The following is a 17,357-nucleotide window of genomic DNA, read 5'->3' on the forward strand; positions in this document are numbered from 1 at the left end:
GTAAAAAAAAAGAATATATACGTGTGTACATCTGAGTTGCTTTGCTGTACAGTAGAGATTGGCACAGCACTGTAAATCAACTCTACTTCAATAAAAAAAAAAGAGTTATTGTAAACTCTGGGGTTAAGGATGGCTTTGAGGGCGGTGAAACTGCAGATACAGAAGCTATTGTTCCAGTCCTTGAAACACGGGTACACTTTATGCCATCAGGTGACCCTAGAACAACTAGGCCAGCAAGAAATCCAAAAACAAAATCATCTCGAATTACAAAGATGATGTGGCATATATATATACAATGTAATATACTCAGCCACAAAAAAGAATGAAATATGGCCATTTGCAGCAATATGGATGGACCTAGAGAATATCACACTAAGGGAAGTGAGTCAGATAAAGACAAATATATGATAATCACTTACATATGATATCACTTATATGCGGAATCTAAAAAGTAACACAAATGAATCTGTATACAAAACAGAAACAGACTCACATAGAAAACAAACTTATGGTTACCAAAGGGGAAAGGGATGGGGTGAGGGATAATTAGGAGTATAGGATTAACAGACACACACCGCTATATATAAAACAGATGAAAAACAAGGATTTACTATATAGGACAGGGACCTATATTCAGTATCTTGTAATAACCTATAATGGAAAAGAATCTGAAATATATATACATAACCAAATCACTTTGCTGTACACCTGAAACCAACACAATACTGTAAATCAACTGTACTTTAATTTTAAAAAATCATCTCCAATCAATTTCCCTTCTTAGTCATGGTGAGATCCATGTTTAACACATTATAGGTGTTCAGTACAATCTCACATATTGACTAATGGTAGTTTATAAGACTAACAGTATTTTAAGATTTATATCTAGTTTTGACATTAACTCAAAGAAGTTCATGTATTTAAACTTTTACTTATATTTGGTCCAAGATGATTTAATAAGTTAGTAGGTTGAGAGACAAGGAAAACCTAGGAGGAGGAAAGCATGGGTTTTAGAGTCAGAAAGCCCTAGACTAGGTTCCCAGTTCAGACTTCCATTCATTTTGTGCCTTGGCAAGTGGCCTAATCCCCTTGAACTTCAGTTTTTTCATCTCTCTAATGTGAATAAAGAAACACCACCACTTGCCATTCTATTTTCTCCCCCCCTCACCCTCCTCCTCATGAGGCAAGAATGTAAATTAATGAAGCCTAGTTTTCTAAGTGCTTCCACTTAGAAACACATAAAGGAGCACCACACAACTTCCAAGGCATGGTCTAAGGTACAATATATGCATTACATCCACTGCCAGCTACACTCATCTTGAAGACAGACACCAAAGTCACACATTCATTCGTCTATTCAACAACTTATGAGCTCCCCCATGGTACCGGACATGGTGCTACTGTTGGGGATGCAGAGGTGGGTGAAACAGGCATGGCCCCCACCCTCACAGAGATCATGGCTAACAGGGAAGCAGGTAAAATTAATCAACCCACAAACAAATATAAAATCGCTATTTGTGAAAAGTGCAGTGAAGGAAAAGAGGATGTACGTGAGACAGTAAGGAATGTCATTTCTATGGCGAGCATCTTGGGGCAAGTTCTCTAGAAGGAGAACCTGAAGTGGGGACACTTGTGCAAGTGATTGATTCAGAGAGTGCTCTCTGGAGAGGCCTCTCAGGGACTGACAGCAGCAGAGTGAGGGCGGGGGGAGAATCTGGGTAAAGATGGGTTTCAGGAGAACTCTAGCCTCAGCCTGACCCTCCCAGGAGCTCTGAAGCTTCCTTTCAGGACCAAATTTGTCTCACTCAGAGGCAAGAGGACTGAGCTGTTTTACCCCCATATCACTTAATAGTTGGTTAAGGCCACCCTCTTCGGGGAGAATAACCGCCTAGGCATCTTTCAGCCAGGCAGTTCCCATCAGCCAAAGGCAATTCTCTACAGAAAGGTGCAGGTGTGAGCAGTTAGCAGCAGCCACACCTGTAGTGGCTAAGGAACGTTCACTACCTGGGTACAGGTGATGAAGCGGGGCTTCAATAGCATCTGCTACAGAGCATCTGGGGAGGCTTCTCTAAAGAAGTGACTTTTGAGCTAAGACTTGAAGGATGAGTGAGAATTAGCCAAAAAAGTGTATTCCAGGCTCAAGAGATGACATGTGCCTAACGAAAAACAAAAAGATCAGCAGGGCTGGAGAATTGTGCTGTAGAGGAAAGTGGATCAAGATTATTTTGGGGAGAACCCGAGTCATTTTGGATTTTATCCTAAGAACAATGAAAAACCATTGAAAGGCTTTAAGTGGGGAAGAGACATAGTCCTCCTCCCCACCCCCCAGTATGTTCATAGCTCCTTGGACTGGTGAGGAAAGAGTGAGAAGAGGGAAAGGGAAGATGCTGGGAAACTAGATAGGAGGCTGGTTTATACTCGTCTGGGCTCTGAGGGATGGTGGTTTCAACCAGGGTGGAATGGGGACTGAAAGGAAAAAATGGATTCAGGATATATTTTGAACGTAGAACCAACAGAATTCGGTAATGAATTGTCTGCCATGGGGAAAGTTTTATATCTCGATGGAAGATCAAAATAAGGATTTATATTTATACTATTTCCCCTCTTTTGTCTACAGTATGCAAAACACAGGTTCAGAGCCTGGTGTTAAGGGATGTTTTTTTTCCTGTCTTCCCCTGTTAGCTGATAGGGCATACTGAAAGAGACTGACGATAAAGCAAGGTAACGAAATAGCCACTCTGCAACAGCTAACCAAACATCTAGAGACTAAATTGTGTATGAGTTTTCTACAGCGGCACAACAAGTTAACACAAATTTAGGAGCTTATAACAACATCTACCTATGATCTCACAGGGTCCATGGGTTACGAGGCCGAGCATGGCTTACCTGTGCTCTCTGCTCCAGGGTCTCACAAGACTACAATCAACATGTCAGTCAGAGCTGGGGTCTCATCTGGGGCTTGGGGTCCTCTTTGAAGTACACATGGTTGTTGGAAGAATTCATTTCCTTGCGGCTGTAGAACTCCTGACATCTTACTTCTTCAAGGCCGGCAGAGGAATGGCTTACCTCTATACCCTTTTAAAGGGTTCACCTGATTAGGTGAAGTCCCCCCAGGGCTAATTAACTTAAACTCAACTAATTAGGTGCTTTAATTCCATCTGAAAAAAATCCCTTCACCTTTGCCATATAATGTAACCTAATTACAGGAATGAGATTCCACGGGGAGGGGATTATATAAGGGCATGGATCACTGGGGGTCATCTTAGAATTCTGCCCACTGCACACTGAGACTAAAAAGAGATCAATAGAAAAGAGTTTGATGCCAGTTTATGGATTTGGTAGGAATTTTAAAAAATATCTTTATCATTAAATTCTACCCCAGGATTAGCAATCTCTATACAAATTTGGTGAAATCAGCCAGGGTTAAGAAGAGAGGGATGCATACAGGAGATCCAGGTAGATAGATCCAACTGACTTGACTAGCTTCTCTCCCTGGAAATCTAAATGACTGAATTGGCAGATCATCATTCCTATAGTTTCTGAATTGCCTATTCTTTTCTCAGATATGAGATAACTGAGCAAATGTTGAAAATAGGTTCAATTCTTACTTCTGTAAGAATCTTACACCCATGTCTGAAGCATAGCATCTTGTGACTCAGGTGATTTCATACTCTTGCAAATTTGTTTTGAGATCTTTATAGAAGCTTTCCCCACATTAAATTAGATCCTAGACTTTGTCTTCTTCATCCCCTCTCTACCAAGCCTGTTGGAGTCTTCTCGTGAAGATTTAGCAAGTTTAAGTCTATCCTAAAGGTAACCACTGGAGTGATTTAGAGCAGAATATTTGTCTAGAAGGCACTGTAGGTCTTCACGACAGGAAATACAGTCTCTAGGAAGGTTTGTGGAGTGAATAGAGCCCAGGGGCAGAAACTTTCGGTACATATCAATCCAGTGTGAGTCAAGGAGCACTGAGTGGATAATCAATGGAGAAGAACAAGATGAGGAGGCAGTTCATGATTTAAGAGTCCCAGAAAGACCACTGGGTGTGCAAAGATCATCGCAATTTGGGGTCATCTAGACCAGGAGGAAATGAAGGTGAGGAAGACAGAAAATCAAATTTTGCTAGCATCATAAATGCTGGACTTAGTCTCCTATAGAAGAGAAATGGTGGCCTGAATGGAGGTAAGTGGGAGTTCAGATTTTTCAGAAATTACTTTTCTTCTACTGTACTTGATTACAATTGATTCCTAGCTAATAAACACAAACCAGAAGTTTGAGGAATGTGAAGTTGTTTGTATAAAGTGCCCTACATTTTCTTCTGCCTCTGCCCTCAAGGACAAACCAGGTAACCTATAAGTATTATACACACAGGCATGTATACACACATTCACTCAAACTCAGAAGCATTCAAAACATAGAAAAGTGCATAAGAAGGACTTTGACAATAGTTATGTGGGGGCCATGAGCTACATTCCCAGGGACTGATTGTGGCCTCTTCCCATGGTGATTATACATTCAACTCGGGACTTCCTTCCCACTCAGTGTAACCTCCATTAAGAAGCAAAAAACAAAAGGAAATAAAGCCAAAGCACTTCAATGAGTCCAGACTGGGCACAAAGACTGCCAGCATCACACAGCCAGACTCAGGGAGCTGCTCAAACTGCCACATTACACATCTCATAGCACACTAATCGCTCCTTCCTCATTAGGGGGCCATTGTAGAAAAGGCTGGATCAGGAAAGCTTTATGAAACATGCAAAGAATTTTTGCTCCAATTCATTTGCAGTTCCCTTTATTACCTTATTAGTTATGCCCAGATGAACAATTCTAAATTTCCTTTTCTATGTCAATTTGTAAGAACCTCTGTGACTAATACATCTGTGCGTGTGTGTGTCTGAATGTGTGATTGTGTTACATGATGATTAGTGGATAGAAGCAGTACTCTTCCCACACGGTTCCTCGCGCACAATACAAATTTTCTTTTGGAAATGTAACCTCATTTTTTCCCTTTAATTCAACTTTTTATTTTGAGATAGTTGTAGATTCACATGCAGTTGTAAGAAATAATACAGAGAGATCTCACGTACCCTTCATCTATCTGTCCAATGGTAACATCTTTCATAACTGCAATACAATATCACACCCTGGAAATTGACATTGATGTAATTAACTGACCTTCTTATTTCACCAGTTTTACATGCATTCATTTGTGTGTACTTAATTCTATAAAATGTTATCACGTGTGTAGATTCATGTAACCATCACCATTTCAAGATAGAGAACAGTTTCATCACGTCTGGGATCTCTCATGCTACCCTTCCACAGCCATACTCACCTCTTCTTCTCCCTGTCCTTCTCCCCTCCCTGCCTCAACCCCTGGCAATCACTAATCTCCTCTCCATCCCTATAACTGTGTCATTTCAAGAATGTTTTATAAATGAGATCATATAGGATATAACCTTTTAAGATTGGCGTAATTCTCTTGAGGTCATCCGTATTGCACTTATCAAGAGTTCATTCCTTTTTAGTGCTGAGTAATTGTCCATAGTATGTATGTACCACAGTTGGTTTAACCATTTATCTATTGAAGGACATTGGGATTGTTTCCAGTTTTAGGCCATCATGAATAAAGTTGTTACTAATATTCATGCAGATGTTTTCATCTCTCTGGGATAAATGCCCAAGAGTACAATCACTAGGTTGTATAGTAAGCACATATTTAATTTTATTTTTTTAAAAACCTGCCAGACTAGGGATTTTCCTGGTAGCACGGTGGTTAAGAATCTGCCTGCCAATGCAGGGGACATGGGTTTGATCCCTGCTCCAGGAAGATCCCACATGCTACAGAGCAACTAAGCCTGTGCGCCACAACTACTGAGCCTGTGCTCTAGAGCCCACTCGCCACAACTACTGAAGCCCACGCACCTAGAGCCCGTGCTCCACAACAGGAGAAGCCACCCCAATGAGAAGCCCACACACTGCAATGAAGAGTAGCCCCCACTCGCCGAAACTGGAGAAAGCCCATGCACAGCAACGAAGACCCAACGGAGCCAAAAATAAATAAATTAATTAATTAATTAAACAAACAAACAAAAACAACCTGCCAGGCTATTTTTCAGAGTGACTGTACCACTCTGAAATTTTAGGGTCCCGCCAACAATGCATGAGAGATCCTGTTTTCTCTGCATCCTCACCAGCGTATGGTATTATTAGTATTTTTGATATCTCGTGTTTTTTTTAAATTAATTAATTTATTTTTAATTTTATTTTTGGCTGTGCTGGGTCTTCATTGCTGTGCACGGGCTTTCTCTAGTTGCAGTGAGCGGGGGCTACTCTTCGTTGCGGTGCACGGGCTTCTCACTGCAGTGGCTTCTCTTGTTTTGGAGCACGGGCTCTAGGCGTGCAGGCTTCAGTGGTTGTGTGTGGCTCGCAGGCTCTGGAGCGCAGGCTCAGTAGTTGTGGCGCACGAGTTTCGTTGCTCCATGGCATGTGGGATCTTCCCAGATCAGGGCTTGAACCCGTGTCCCCTGCTTTGGCAGGCAGATTCTTAACCACTGCACCACAAGGGAAGCCTGATATCTTGTGGTTTTAACTTGTATTTCTCTAATGGCTAATGATGTTGAATATCTTTTCATGTGCTTATTTGCCATCTGTATTTCCTCTTCAGTGAAATGTCTGTTCCTGTCTTTTGCCCATTTTCTGATTGGATTGTTCTTTACTGTTTTGAGAGTTATTTACATATTCTAAACACAAGTCATTTATTAGATGTGTGGCTTGCAAACGTTTTCTCCCAGTCTGTAGCTTGTCTTTTTACTCTCTAATAGTACCTTTTTTGTTTGTTTGTTTGTTTTTTATAAATTTATTTACTTATTTATATTTGGCTGCATTGGGTCTCTGCTGCTGCGTGCGGGCTTTCTCTAGTTTTGGCGAGCAGGGGCTACTCTTCATTGCGGTGCATGTGCTTCTCATTGCAGTGGCTTCTCTTGTTGTGGAGCACGGGCTCTAGGCACACGGGCTTCAGTAGTTGTGGAATGCGGGCTCAGTAGTTGTGGCGCACGGGGTTAGTTGCTCCGTGGCATGTGGGATCTTCCCGGACCAGGGCTCAAACCCGTGTCCCCTGCATTGGCAGGTGGATTCTTAACCACTGCACCACCAGGGAAGTCCTCTAATAGTATCTTTCATCGAGCAAAAGTTTTTAATTTTGATGAAGTCTTGTTTATCAGTTTTTCCTTTTATAGGTTATGCTTCTGATATCAAGTCTAAAAATTCTTCACCTAGCCCTACATCCCAAAGGTTTTATGTTATGTGTTTTTCTAAAATTTTATAGTTTTACGTTTAAGTCTGTGATTCATTTTGAGTTAATTTTTGTATAAGGTGTGAGGTTTAGGCTGAGGTTCATTGAGGGGGAGGGGGCAGGGGGTGCTGGGAATATCCAATTGCTGCAGTACCATTTGTGGGAAAAGGTATCCTTCGACCATTGCATTACTTTTGCATCTTTGCCAAAAATTAGCTGGGCAGACGCGTGTGGGCCTATTTCTGGTTTGAGATCATCACAAAAGATGCAGATGAAAATGACAAAGCTTCAAGAGCCTAGAGAGATGCTAATAATGTGGAAGACAGATAAAGCATTGTAATTCAGCATAAGATAACTGTTATCCCCAATAAAGAATCCACTGAGTGTAATGTCAGATGATGTAATCAAAGAGAATTTTCCTAAATGAAGGAAGAAGTAAATCTGCAGATTGAAAGAATATATTGTGTTCCCTGAAATTCTGACAAAAATCACTGAACACACGGGAATTCTCTTGCAGCCCAGTGGTTAGGACTCCGTGCTTTCACTGTGGAGGTCCCGGGTTCAATCCCTGGTCAGGGGAACTAAGATCCCGCAAGCCGTGTGGCGTGCCCACACCCCACCAAAAAAATCACTGAACACAAAACTACACAATATTAATATATATCCTTAGCTAAGTTATTAGACTTCAAGAATAAAATAAATTTTTAGGTTTTCAAACAGACAAAGCAAGCCATATTTAAAAGTGGTAAAAAAGATATGGTTAGCCTCAGACTTCTCCAAAACAACATTCAATTCAAGAAAATAACAGTGCTATGTTTATAAAATTCTGAGAAAATGAAAATGTGACCCAAGAATATTAAGCCCAGATAAAATATTAGTCAAGGATAAAACCAAAAGCAGACATTCTCAAACATGAAAGACTTAAAGGAATATGATATCCGTAATGAAACTTGCAAAACAACAAAAATAGCGACAACTGTTTGACAATGAAATTCGGTCAGTTAAAAGATTAATCAGTATAAGAACTCAGGTTTAGAAAAGCCACATAAAAGGACTGGTGATAAACACTGATCCATTTAAATATTATGACCATACCAAACAATTATGGGAATTACAGTTACAGAAGAGAGTATGAATGGTATAAATTTGAGTAATGCAAAAGTAATAATAATAGGGCTTCCCTGGTGGCGCAGTGGTTGAGAATCCGCCTGCCAATGCAGGGGACACGGGTTCGATCCCTGGTCTGGGAAGATCCCACATGCCGCGGAGCAACTAAGCCCGTGTGCCACAACTACTGAGCCTGTGCTCTAGAGCCTGCAAGCCACAACTACTGAGCCTGTGTGCCACAACCACTGAAGCCTGCGCACCCTAGAGTCCATGCTCCACATCAAGAGAAGCCACCGCAATGAGAAGCCCGTGCCCCGCAACGAAGAGTAGCCCCTGGTCTCCGCGACTAGAGAAAGCCCGTGTGCAGCAACGAAGACTCAATGCAGCCAAAAATAAATAAATAAATAAATAAATAAATAAATAAATAAATAAATAACTTAATTAATTATTTTAAAAAAGTAATAATAATATAACTAACAAAAATCAGGAGGTAGAGGAATGAGGTCAGAGGAAATGTAAGATTTCACGTGTCTTTATCTTTCAAAGCTGGAAGTCAAGAGCTACTGTTTAGATTGAAACATGTATTTTTAAATTTTTAGAAAGGATTTTAAAAAATACATATTTTGTTTTAAATAAGAGCTCGGAACCTCTAAAGAAGTAGCTTTTGGAAAAAAATATCTCTTACGGTAAAGAAATATTTGAAGTTCAACAATTTCTTCAGTTTCACTTTAGTTTTTTTTTTCTATTAAACTAAAGTAAAATTAAATGCTACTACTAATAATACTGAATCCATTTTAATCCTAATACTACTTAATAAATATTAAATGTATTGCTTATTTATACTGAGACTGATTAATACAAATCTGAAACTTTGTCATCAGTCTAGTTCCTGCCGTATTCAAATGGGGCAGTTTAAAGAGGGTTTAAGACTATTTACAAAGGTAGGGGCAAGGTTTAGAGAAACCAACAAGGGACGGTACAGTGTTCCAGAACCGGCGATAGCAGAGGCCTGTATCCACTTAGTCTCAAAGGTGGAAGAGAAGGAAAGGCCATTAGAATGCAGAGAGGGCAGCTGCATGAAGAAGGCTGGGCCCTTGGAGAGATGCATCAACGCCCATAGAGGAAGCTGAGGGATCAATGCTCCCACCTCGCTTCTCCAGGCTTCTGTGTCCTGCTGGTGACTTTCATTGGCTAAACCCACTAAAAACCTGATGAATCAAGCAATCTATGCAGGTCAGCCCCCCTAAAGCCCAGAATAGAGGGGGAAAGAGTGGGGATTGGGGATAAAAGGAAGATATGCAGATACTTTTTAATAAACATAGCATCTGGGGGCTTCCTTGGTGGCGCAGTGGTTGAGAATCTGCCTGCCAATGCAGGGGACACGGGTTCGAGCCCTGGTCTGGGAGGATCCCACATGCCGCGGAGCAACTAGGCCCGTGAGCCACAACTACTAAGCCTGCGCGTCTGGAGCCTGTGCTCCGCAACAGGAGAGGCCGCGATAGTGAGAGGCCCGCGCACCGCGATGAATAGTGGCCCCCGCTTGCCGCGGCTAGAGAAAGCCCTTGCACAGAAACGAAGACCCAGTACAGCCAAAAATAAATAAATAATTAATTAAAAACTTAAAAAAAAAAACCCAAACAAACAAAAAAATAAACATAGTTATCTATTGTATCACCCCATTCTCTTAAAATTATCAGTTGAGTATTCAATCAATATAGCTATTTATCCATCCATCCATTCATCCGTTCTACCTCTCAAGTCATATATATGCCTAGAAAGAGACCTGGAATGTTACCCTAATGTTAATGGTGATAATATTTGGATGGTACGATTTGGAGTATTTTTAAAAATTGAGATGTAATTTATATAACATAGAATTTAGTCTTTTAAAATGTTATACTCAATAGTTTTTAGCATTCATAAGGTTATACAACAATCACCACTATCTAATTCCAGAAAATTTTCATCACCCCTAAAGAAACCCCATATCCATTAACAGTCATTCCTCATTCCTCCATGACCCAGCCACTAGCAACCACTAATCTACTTTGTCTCTATGGATTTCCTATTCTGGATATCTCATACAAATAGAACATATAATATGTGGCCTTTTGTGACCAACTTCTCTCATAGCATGCTTTCAAAATTCATCTGTGTTGTGACTTGTAACAATATTTAATTACTTTTTGTCACTAAATAATATTCCATTGTATAGATACTCCTCATTTTGTTTATCCACTCATCAGATAATGGACATTTGGGTTGTTTTCACTTTTTGGCTATTATGAATAATGCTGTTATGAACATGAGGGTATAATTTTTTGTGTGGACATGTTTTCATTTCTTAGGTATACACCTAGGAGTGGAATTGCTGGGTCAAATGGTAACTCTATGTTTACCTTTTTGAGGAACTGCCACACTGTTTTTCACAGCAACTGCACCATTTTACATTCCCACAATCAGCATTGAAGGTTACAATTTCTCCACATCTTCACCAACACTTGTTACTCTCTGTCTTTTTCATTACAGCCATCTTAGTGTATGTGAAATAGTACCTTATTATAGCTTTGATTTGCATTTTCCTGATGGCTAATGATGTTTAACATCTTCTTATGTGTTTATTGGCCATTTACATATCTTTTTATTTGGAAAAATATCTATTCAAATCCTTTGTCCAACTTTTGGTAACAATTTTGAAATATAATCACATGTTATGTAACTCACCCACTTAAAGTATACAGTTCAATGGCTTTCAGTATATTCATAAAGTTGGGCCACCATCACCACTAACTCCAAAACATTTTAATTACCTCAAAAAAAGAAACCCCATACACTTTGCTGTCAACCTGCAGTCTTACCATTTCCCCCAACCCTACACAACCACCAATCTACTTTGTTTCTCTACATATTTGCCTATTCTAGACATTTCTAATAATGGAATAATAGAATGTATGGTCTTTCATATAATCATTGAGTATACTTCTTTCATATAATCAAGGAATATACTTCTTTCACATAACGTTTTCAAGGTTCATCCATGTGGTAGAACATATAAGTCCTTCATTCATTTTACTACTGAATAATATTCTGTTTCATGGATATAACAAGTTTTACTCATCCATTCATCAGTTGATAAACACGTGGGTTGCTTCCACCTTTTGGCTATTACGACCTATGCCTCTATGGACATCAGTATACAAGTGGACATATGTTTTCACATCTCAGGTATATACCTAGGAGTGGAATTGCTGGGTCAAATGGTAACTCTATGTTTAACTTTTTGAGGAACCATCAGATTGTTTTCCAAAGTGGCTGTACCACTTTACATTTCCACCAGAAGCACATAAGTGTTCTTATTTCTCCACATCCTCACCACTAATTTGCTATTGCCTCTTTTATAAATTTTAGCCATCCTAGTGGAGGTGAAATGGTATCTCATTGGGATTTTGAGTTTGACTTTGATTTCTGAGGGAGTGTAGGGGAGGTGCAGAAATGACTTACAGCAGAAGTGGCCATTGGAGAGCCTAGGAGTATTGGAGGCACTGAACTCCCAGTGGTGGCAGTGTCGTAGGCATCCTGGCCTTCTTTGGCTCCTGCTCATTTTCAGAGCTTACTTCTCCAGTCTCTCCATTGATTCTATGAAGCACAAAAGTTTTTATTTGATGAAGTCCAATTTATCTGGTTTTTTTTTCCTTTGGTTGCTTGTGTTTCAGGTGTCATATCTAAGGAAACAATGCATAATCCAAGATCATGATGATTTACATCTATGTTTTCCTCTAAGAGTTTTATAGGTTTGGTTCCTTCATTTACATCTTTAATCCATTTTGAGTTAATTTTTATATATCATATGAGGTAGGAGATCCAACCTTATTCTTCTGCATGGGTGTCTAATTGTCTCAGCACTATCCATTGAAAAGACTATTCTTTCTCCACTGAATTGTTTTGACACCCTTGTCAAAAGTCATTTGCCCATAAATGTGAGGGTTTATCTCTGGATTCTCAATTCTACTCCATTGACTGTCTTTTCTTATGCTAGTACCACACTGCTTGACTACTGGTGCTTTGTAGCAAGTTTTGAAACTGGGATATGTGAATCTCTTTATTTCATTCTTTTTTTTCCCCATGATTGTCTTGGCTATTCTGGGTCCTTTGAGTTTCCATATGAATTTGAGGATCAGGTTCTGAAGTATACAAAGAATCTAGCTGAGATTCCGATAGAGAGTGCACAGAATCTGTAGATCAATCTGGGGAATATTGCCATTTTAACAATACTAAGTCTCCTGATACATGAACATAGGATGTCTTCCCATTTATATAGATCTTCTTTAATTTCTTTAAATAATGTTTTGTAGTTTTCAGAGTATAAGTTTGCACTACTTTTACTAATTTTTTCCTAAATTATTTATTCCTTGACTCTATTATAAATGGAATTATTTTCTTAATTTCATTTTCAAGCTGTTCTTCATTTTTGAAGGATCATTTTACTAGATATAGAATTCTTGACTGACAGTCTTTTCCTTCCAGGACTTTGAATATGTTATCTCAGTGCCTTTTGTCCTCCATGGTTCCTGATGAAAAAGTAGCTATTAACCTTATTGGATCAAGTGTATGTGACAAATTGCTTTTCACTTGTTGCTTTTAAGATTTTCTCTTTCTGTAGTTTTATTATTATGATGTCTTGGTGTGGATCTCTTTGAGTTTATTCTGCTTAGAATTTGTTCAGATATTTAGACATGTAGATTAGTATTTTTCATCATATTTGGGTGTTTTGGATCATTATTTCTTCAAAGATTCTTTCTCTCCCTATCTCTCTGTTCTTTCCTTCTGGAACTCCCATTATGTGTATGTTGGAATGTTTCAAGGTATCCCAGAGGATTCTGAGGCTCTGTTCGTTTTCCTTCATTCTTTTTTCTTTTAAACCCACAGACTGTTAATCTCAGTTGATCTATCTTCACATTTTCTGGTTCTTTCTTCTACCTGTTCATATCTGCTGTTGAGCCCTTTTAGTGAATTTTTCATTTCATTTACTGTACTTTTTAATTCCAGGATTTTGATTAAAAAGTAATTACTATCTCTTTATTGATATCCTGTATTTGATGAGACATAATTCTCATACCTTCCTTTAGTTTTTTAGACATTGTTTCCTTTAGTTTTGTGAACATTTTAAAAACAGCTTATTTTAAAAAGTTTTTGTCTTTTTTTAAATAATTAATTAATTTATTTATTTTTGGCTGTGTTGGGTCTTCGTTTCTGTGTGAGGGCTTTCTCTAGTTGTGGCAAGCAGGGGCCTCTCTTCATCACGGTGCACGGGCCTCTCACTATCGCAGCCTCTCTTGTTGCGGAGCATAGGCTCCAGACACGCAGGCTCAGTAGGTGTGGCTCACGGGCCTAGTTGCTCCGCGGCATGTGGGATCTTCCCAGACCAGGGCTCGAACCCGTGTCCCCTGCATTAGCAGGCAGATTCTCAACCACTGTGCCACCAGGGAAGCCCCAAAAAAGTTTTTGTCTTTTAAGTCCAATGTCTTGGCTTCCTCAAGGACATTTTCTATTGATTTTTTTCCCTGTGCATGACCATATTTTCTTAGTTCTTTGAATGTCTTGTAATTTTTTTATTAGGAACTGGACATTTAAAATAATATAATGTATCAATTCTGAATATCAGATTCGACCCCCTCCCAGACTTTGTTGTTGCTGTTTGCTTTTGTTTGTTTAGTGACTTTTCTAAGTGAATTCCTTAAAGTCATGTGTTATCACCGAAGTCTCTGCTCAACTAGATTAATGGTCAGCTAATGATTATACAGATACTTCCATAAATGCCTAGAACCAATGAACTTCCCAGTTGTTGTTGAGGAGCTCTGGGTATGGTATATCTTCAACGCTTAGCCAGACAGTTGACAACTGTGCCTTAGCCTTCACCTCCTGCTTGCACAGAGCCTCAAGGTCAGTGCAGTTGGAGGGTTTAGGGCCTTCTCTGGTCTTTCCTGGGCATGTGTACAGCCCTGGGTATGCACACAGCCATATACATGTGCATGGCCTTCCAGATTCCCCAGAATACGTCTGGGCTTTTCAAAGTCTCTATAGGTATACCTCAGAGATATCACAGGTTCAGTTCCAGACCACCACAATAAAGTGAATATTGCAATAAAGTGAGTCACATGAATTTTTCAGTTTCTCACTGCATATAAAAGTTACATTTATACTATACTATAGTCTTTTAAGTGTGCAGTAGCATTATGTCTAATAAAACAATGTACAGACCTTCATTTAAAAGTTCTCTCTTGCTAAAAATTGCTACCCATCATGTGGGCCTTAGTAACATTCAAGATCACTGACATCACAGATTCATCATAACAAATATAATAATAATGAAAAAAGTTTGGAATATTGTCAGAATTACCAAAATGTGACACAGAGACATGGAGTGAGCAAATGCTGTCAGGAAAATGGTTCCAATAAGGTTGCCACAAAACTTCAATTTGTAAAAGTCAGAATATCTGTGAAGCACAAAAAAGCAAAGTGCAGTAAAACGAGGTATCCTGTATAGACAGCTCAGGCCCTAGCTTTTCCTTTTTTTTTTTTTTTTTTTAATTAATTAATTTATTTATTTATGGCTGTGTTGGGTCTTCGTTTCTGTGCGAGGGCTTTTTTCTCTCTAGTTGCGGCAAGTGGGGGCTACTCTTCATCGCGGTGCGCGGGCCTCTCACTATCGCGGCCTCTCTTGTTGCGGAGCACAGGCTCCAGACGCGCAGGCTCAGTAGGTGTGGCTCACGGGCCTAGTTGCTCCGCGGCATGTGGGATCTTCCCAGACCAGGGCTCGAACCTGTGTCCCCTGCATTGCCAGGCAGATTCTCAACCACTGCGCCACCAGGGAAGCCCCCTAGCGTTTCCTTTTAAGCTTCCTGGTTTGCCTATTGTTTGCCCTTTACTGTAATCAACTACCCCCAGGCAGCCACCCGAAGTTAGATAACTGCCTCTAAATATTTTTGACAAACATCCCCAGCAAAAGGCTTTTTGCTTTGAGTCAGGTCAAATAAAGGCAAACTTGCAAGTGAGATCATCCAGGGAAGCATGAGACAGGTCAAATAATTTCAGTTCTCTGGATTTGAGGCCTTGAAGGAACACTCCAACCCAATTTTGCCCCCTCTGGTGGCTGCCGGGCTGCTGATTTTCATGTTGGTTGTGGGAGCCTCGTTTTCAAGGCTGCCATGGAGTTAGGAGGAAGGGGTTAAGGATAGAGTTAAACACTGTAAGTTTAAACACTGTAAAGTTAAAGCACTACAAAGCTCCCTTTGCCTATTGCAATTTAGGTGTTTTTACTGGGGGGGGAGGAAAGAGCTCCCCAGATTACTGCAAGACTTGTTTAATTTCCAGAGTTTTGAAAATGTTGATTCTGGCCATTTTTATTTTTTATTTATTTTGGCCACGCCACATGGCACGTGGGATCTTCATTCCCTGACCAGGGATCGAACCCATGTCCCTTGCAGTGGAAGCATGGAGTCTTAACCACTGGACCGCCAGGGAAGTCCCAGATTCTGGCCATTTTTAAAACCAGTTTTCTCATTTATTTTATGAAAAGAAGGGAGGATTTTCAGAGGTTTTATTCTGTCATTTTCCCTGACGTCTTAAACTAAGTTTGAATTAAGATGTGCTAAAATTTCCCAGGTGCTTCCTGTGATTATACCTAAATATTTTTGTATATATGTATGATGTTTGTATTTCTTTACTAATGTTAACACACATTTGTTTTAGAAACATGAAGGGATAACCTTGGTTGTCCTTATTATATAATAGATCCTGTGGGCTGAACCTGTGGTTCATAGCAGAAGGGAGATGTGGAGAGAGATGAGTCTGGAAAGATAAGTAGGAGTCAGCTCATGGAGGGACCTATCTTCCATACTAAGGAGACTTCACTTTATCCTGACCAAGGGAAATTACTGGGGGGTTCTTCATAATGGTACTATCATACTAAAAGTTGCATTCTAAAAAGATCCCTTGGGCCAAAAACTATGACAGTGGGGCTGGAGTAGATTCAAGAGGCAGGAAAGGGGTGTATCAATTGGATGTTGAGAGTAGGGAAAAAGGGAGGAGCTGAGGATGCAACTGGGTTTCTGGTTTGGATGTCTGCTGAATGGAGGTAACATTTGCTGGTTTGCATTGAATATACAGGAATAGACTCCTGGGCAAGACAGTGAAGCGCATTTTGGACAAGTTGATATTGGGGTGCCAATGGGATACTCAAGTGTAGTTGTCTAGTCACTGAGTGGTTAAGGGGGCCTGGAGCTCAAGAGAGGGGCCTGGTTGGGTAGACAGGAAAGGCCTCAGGTGAAAGTGGAAACCATCAGGGACAGTGTGCAGTAGAAGAGGCCCAGGCCCAGGTCCAGAACCCTGGGGAACAGCAACTTTCAGGGCAAAATGGTGTGGTGTTTAAGTGCAAAGGCTTTGGAGCCACACAGCCTGTTATTAGTGTCCTGACCTCAGGGAAGTTATTTACCCCAGTTTCCGCATCTGTAAAATGAGCATATTGAATAGCACAGTTAGAACAGTGCTTGCGATTTTTAGTTTCACTGAGATCTGTGAATAAAGAGCTGCCCAAGAAGGTGAAGAAGAAGGGACCAGGAGAAGGAGGAGGAGCTCTTAAGATACAAGGAGGAAAGACAATTTCACAGAGATTTACCATGTCAAATTCAGCCCAGAGGACTGTACGATAAGGTCTATAAAGTGTCCATCTTTCAGCAATTAGTGGCTTCACCAAGAGCAATTTCTGTGGAATGGAATGAGCCAGACTGTAAAGTGTTGAAAAGTGAGTAGGGGTCAACACTGATACTTCCCTCCCTCCCCTCACCGCGCCTCTCTCTCCCACTAAAGGCTTCCTCTAAGGACAGTGAGTTATGAATCATATTCCCCTATTTCCAATCAATTTCGGCCACCAATGGGATAATATGTTGTACCAGGTTAC

The 17,357-nt window shown here is 40.2% G+C and overlaps 1 protein-coding gene across 1 annotated transcript in view; it reads right to left on the reverse strand.

Annotated features, from left to right (window-relative positions):
* NAPEPLD (N-acyl phosphatidylethanolamine phospholipase D) overlaps positions 1 to 17,357 on the reverse strand; it is an 88,789-nt gene that overhangs the window by 70,911 nt on the left and 521 nt on the right. The gene's annotated exons all lie outside the window — the stretch shown is intronic.

Source organism: Balaenoptera ricei, chromosome 9 (genome assembly GCF_028023285.1).
Source record: "Balaenoptera ricei isolate mBalRic1 chromosome 9, mBalRic1.hap2, whole genome shotgun sequence".
NCBI classification, from domain to species: Eukaryota; Metazoa; Chordata; class Mammalia; order Artiodactyla; family Balaenopteridae; genus Balaenoptera; species Balaenoptera ricei.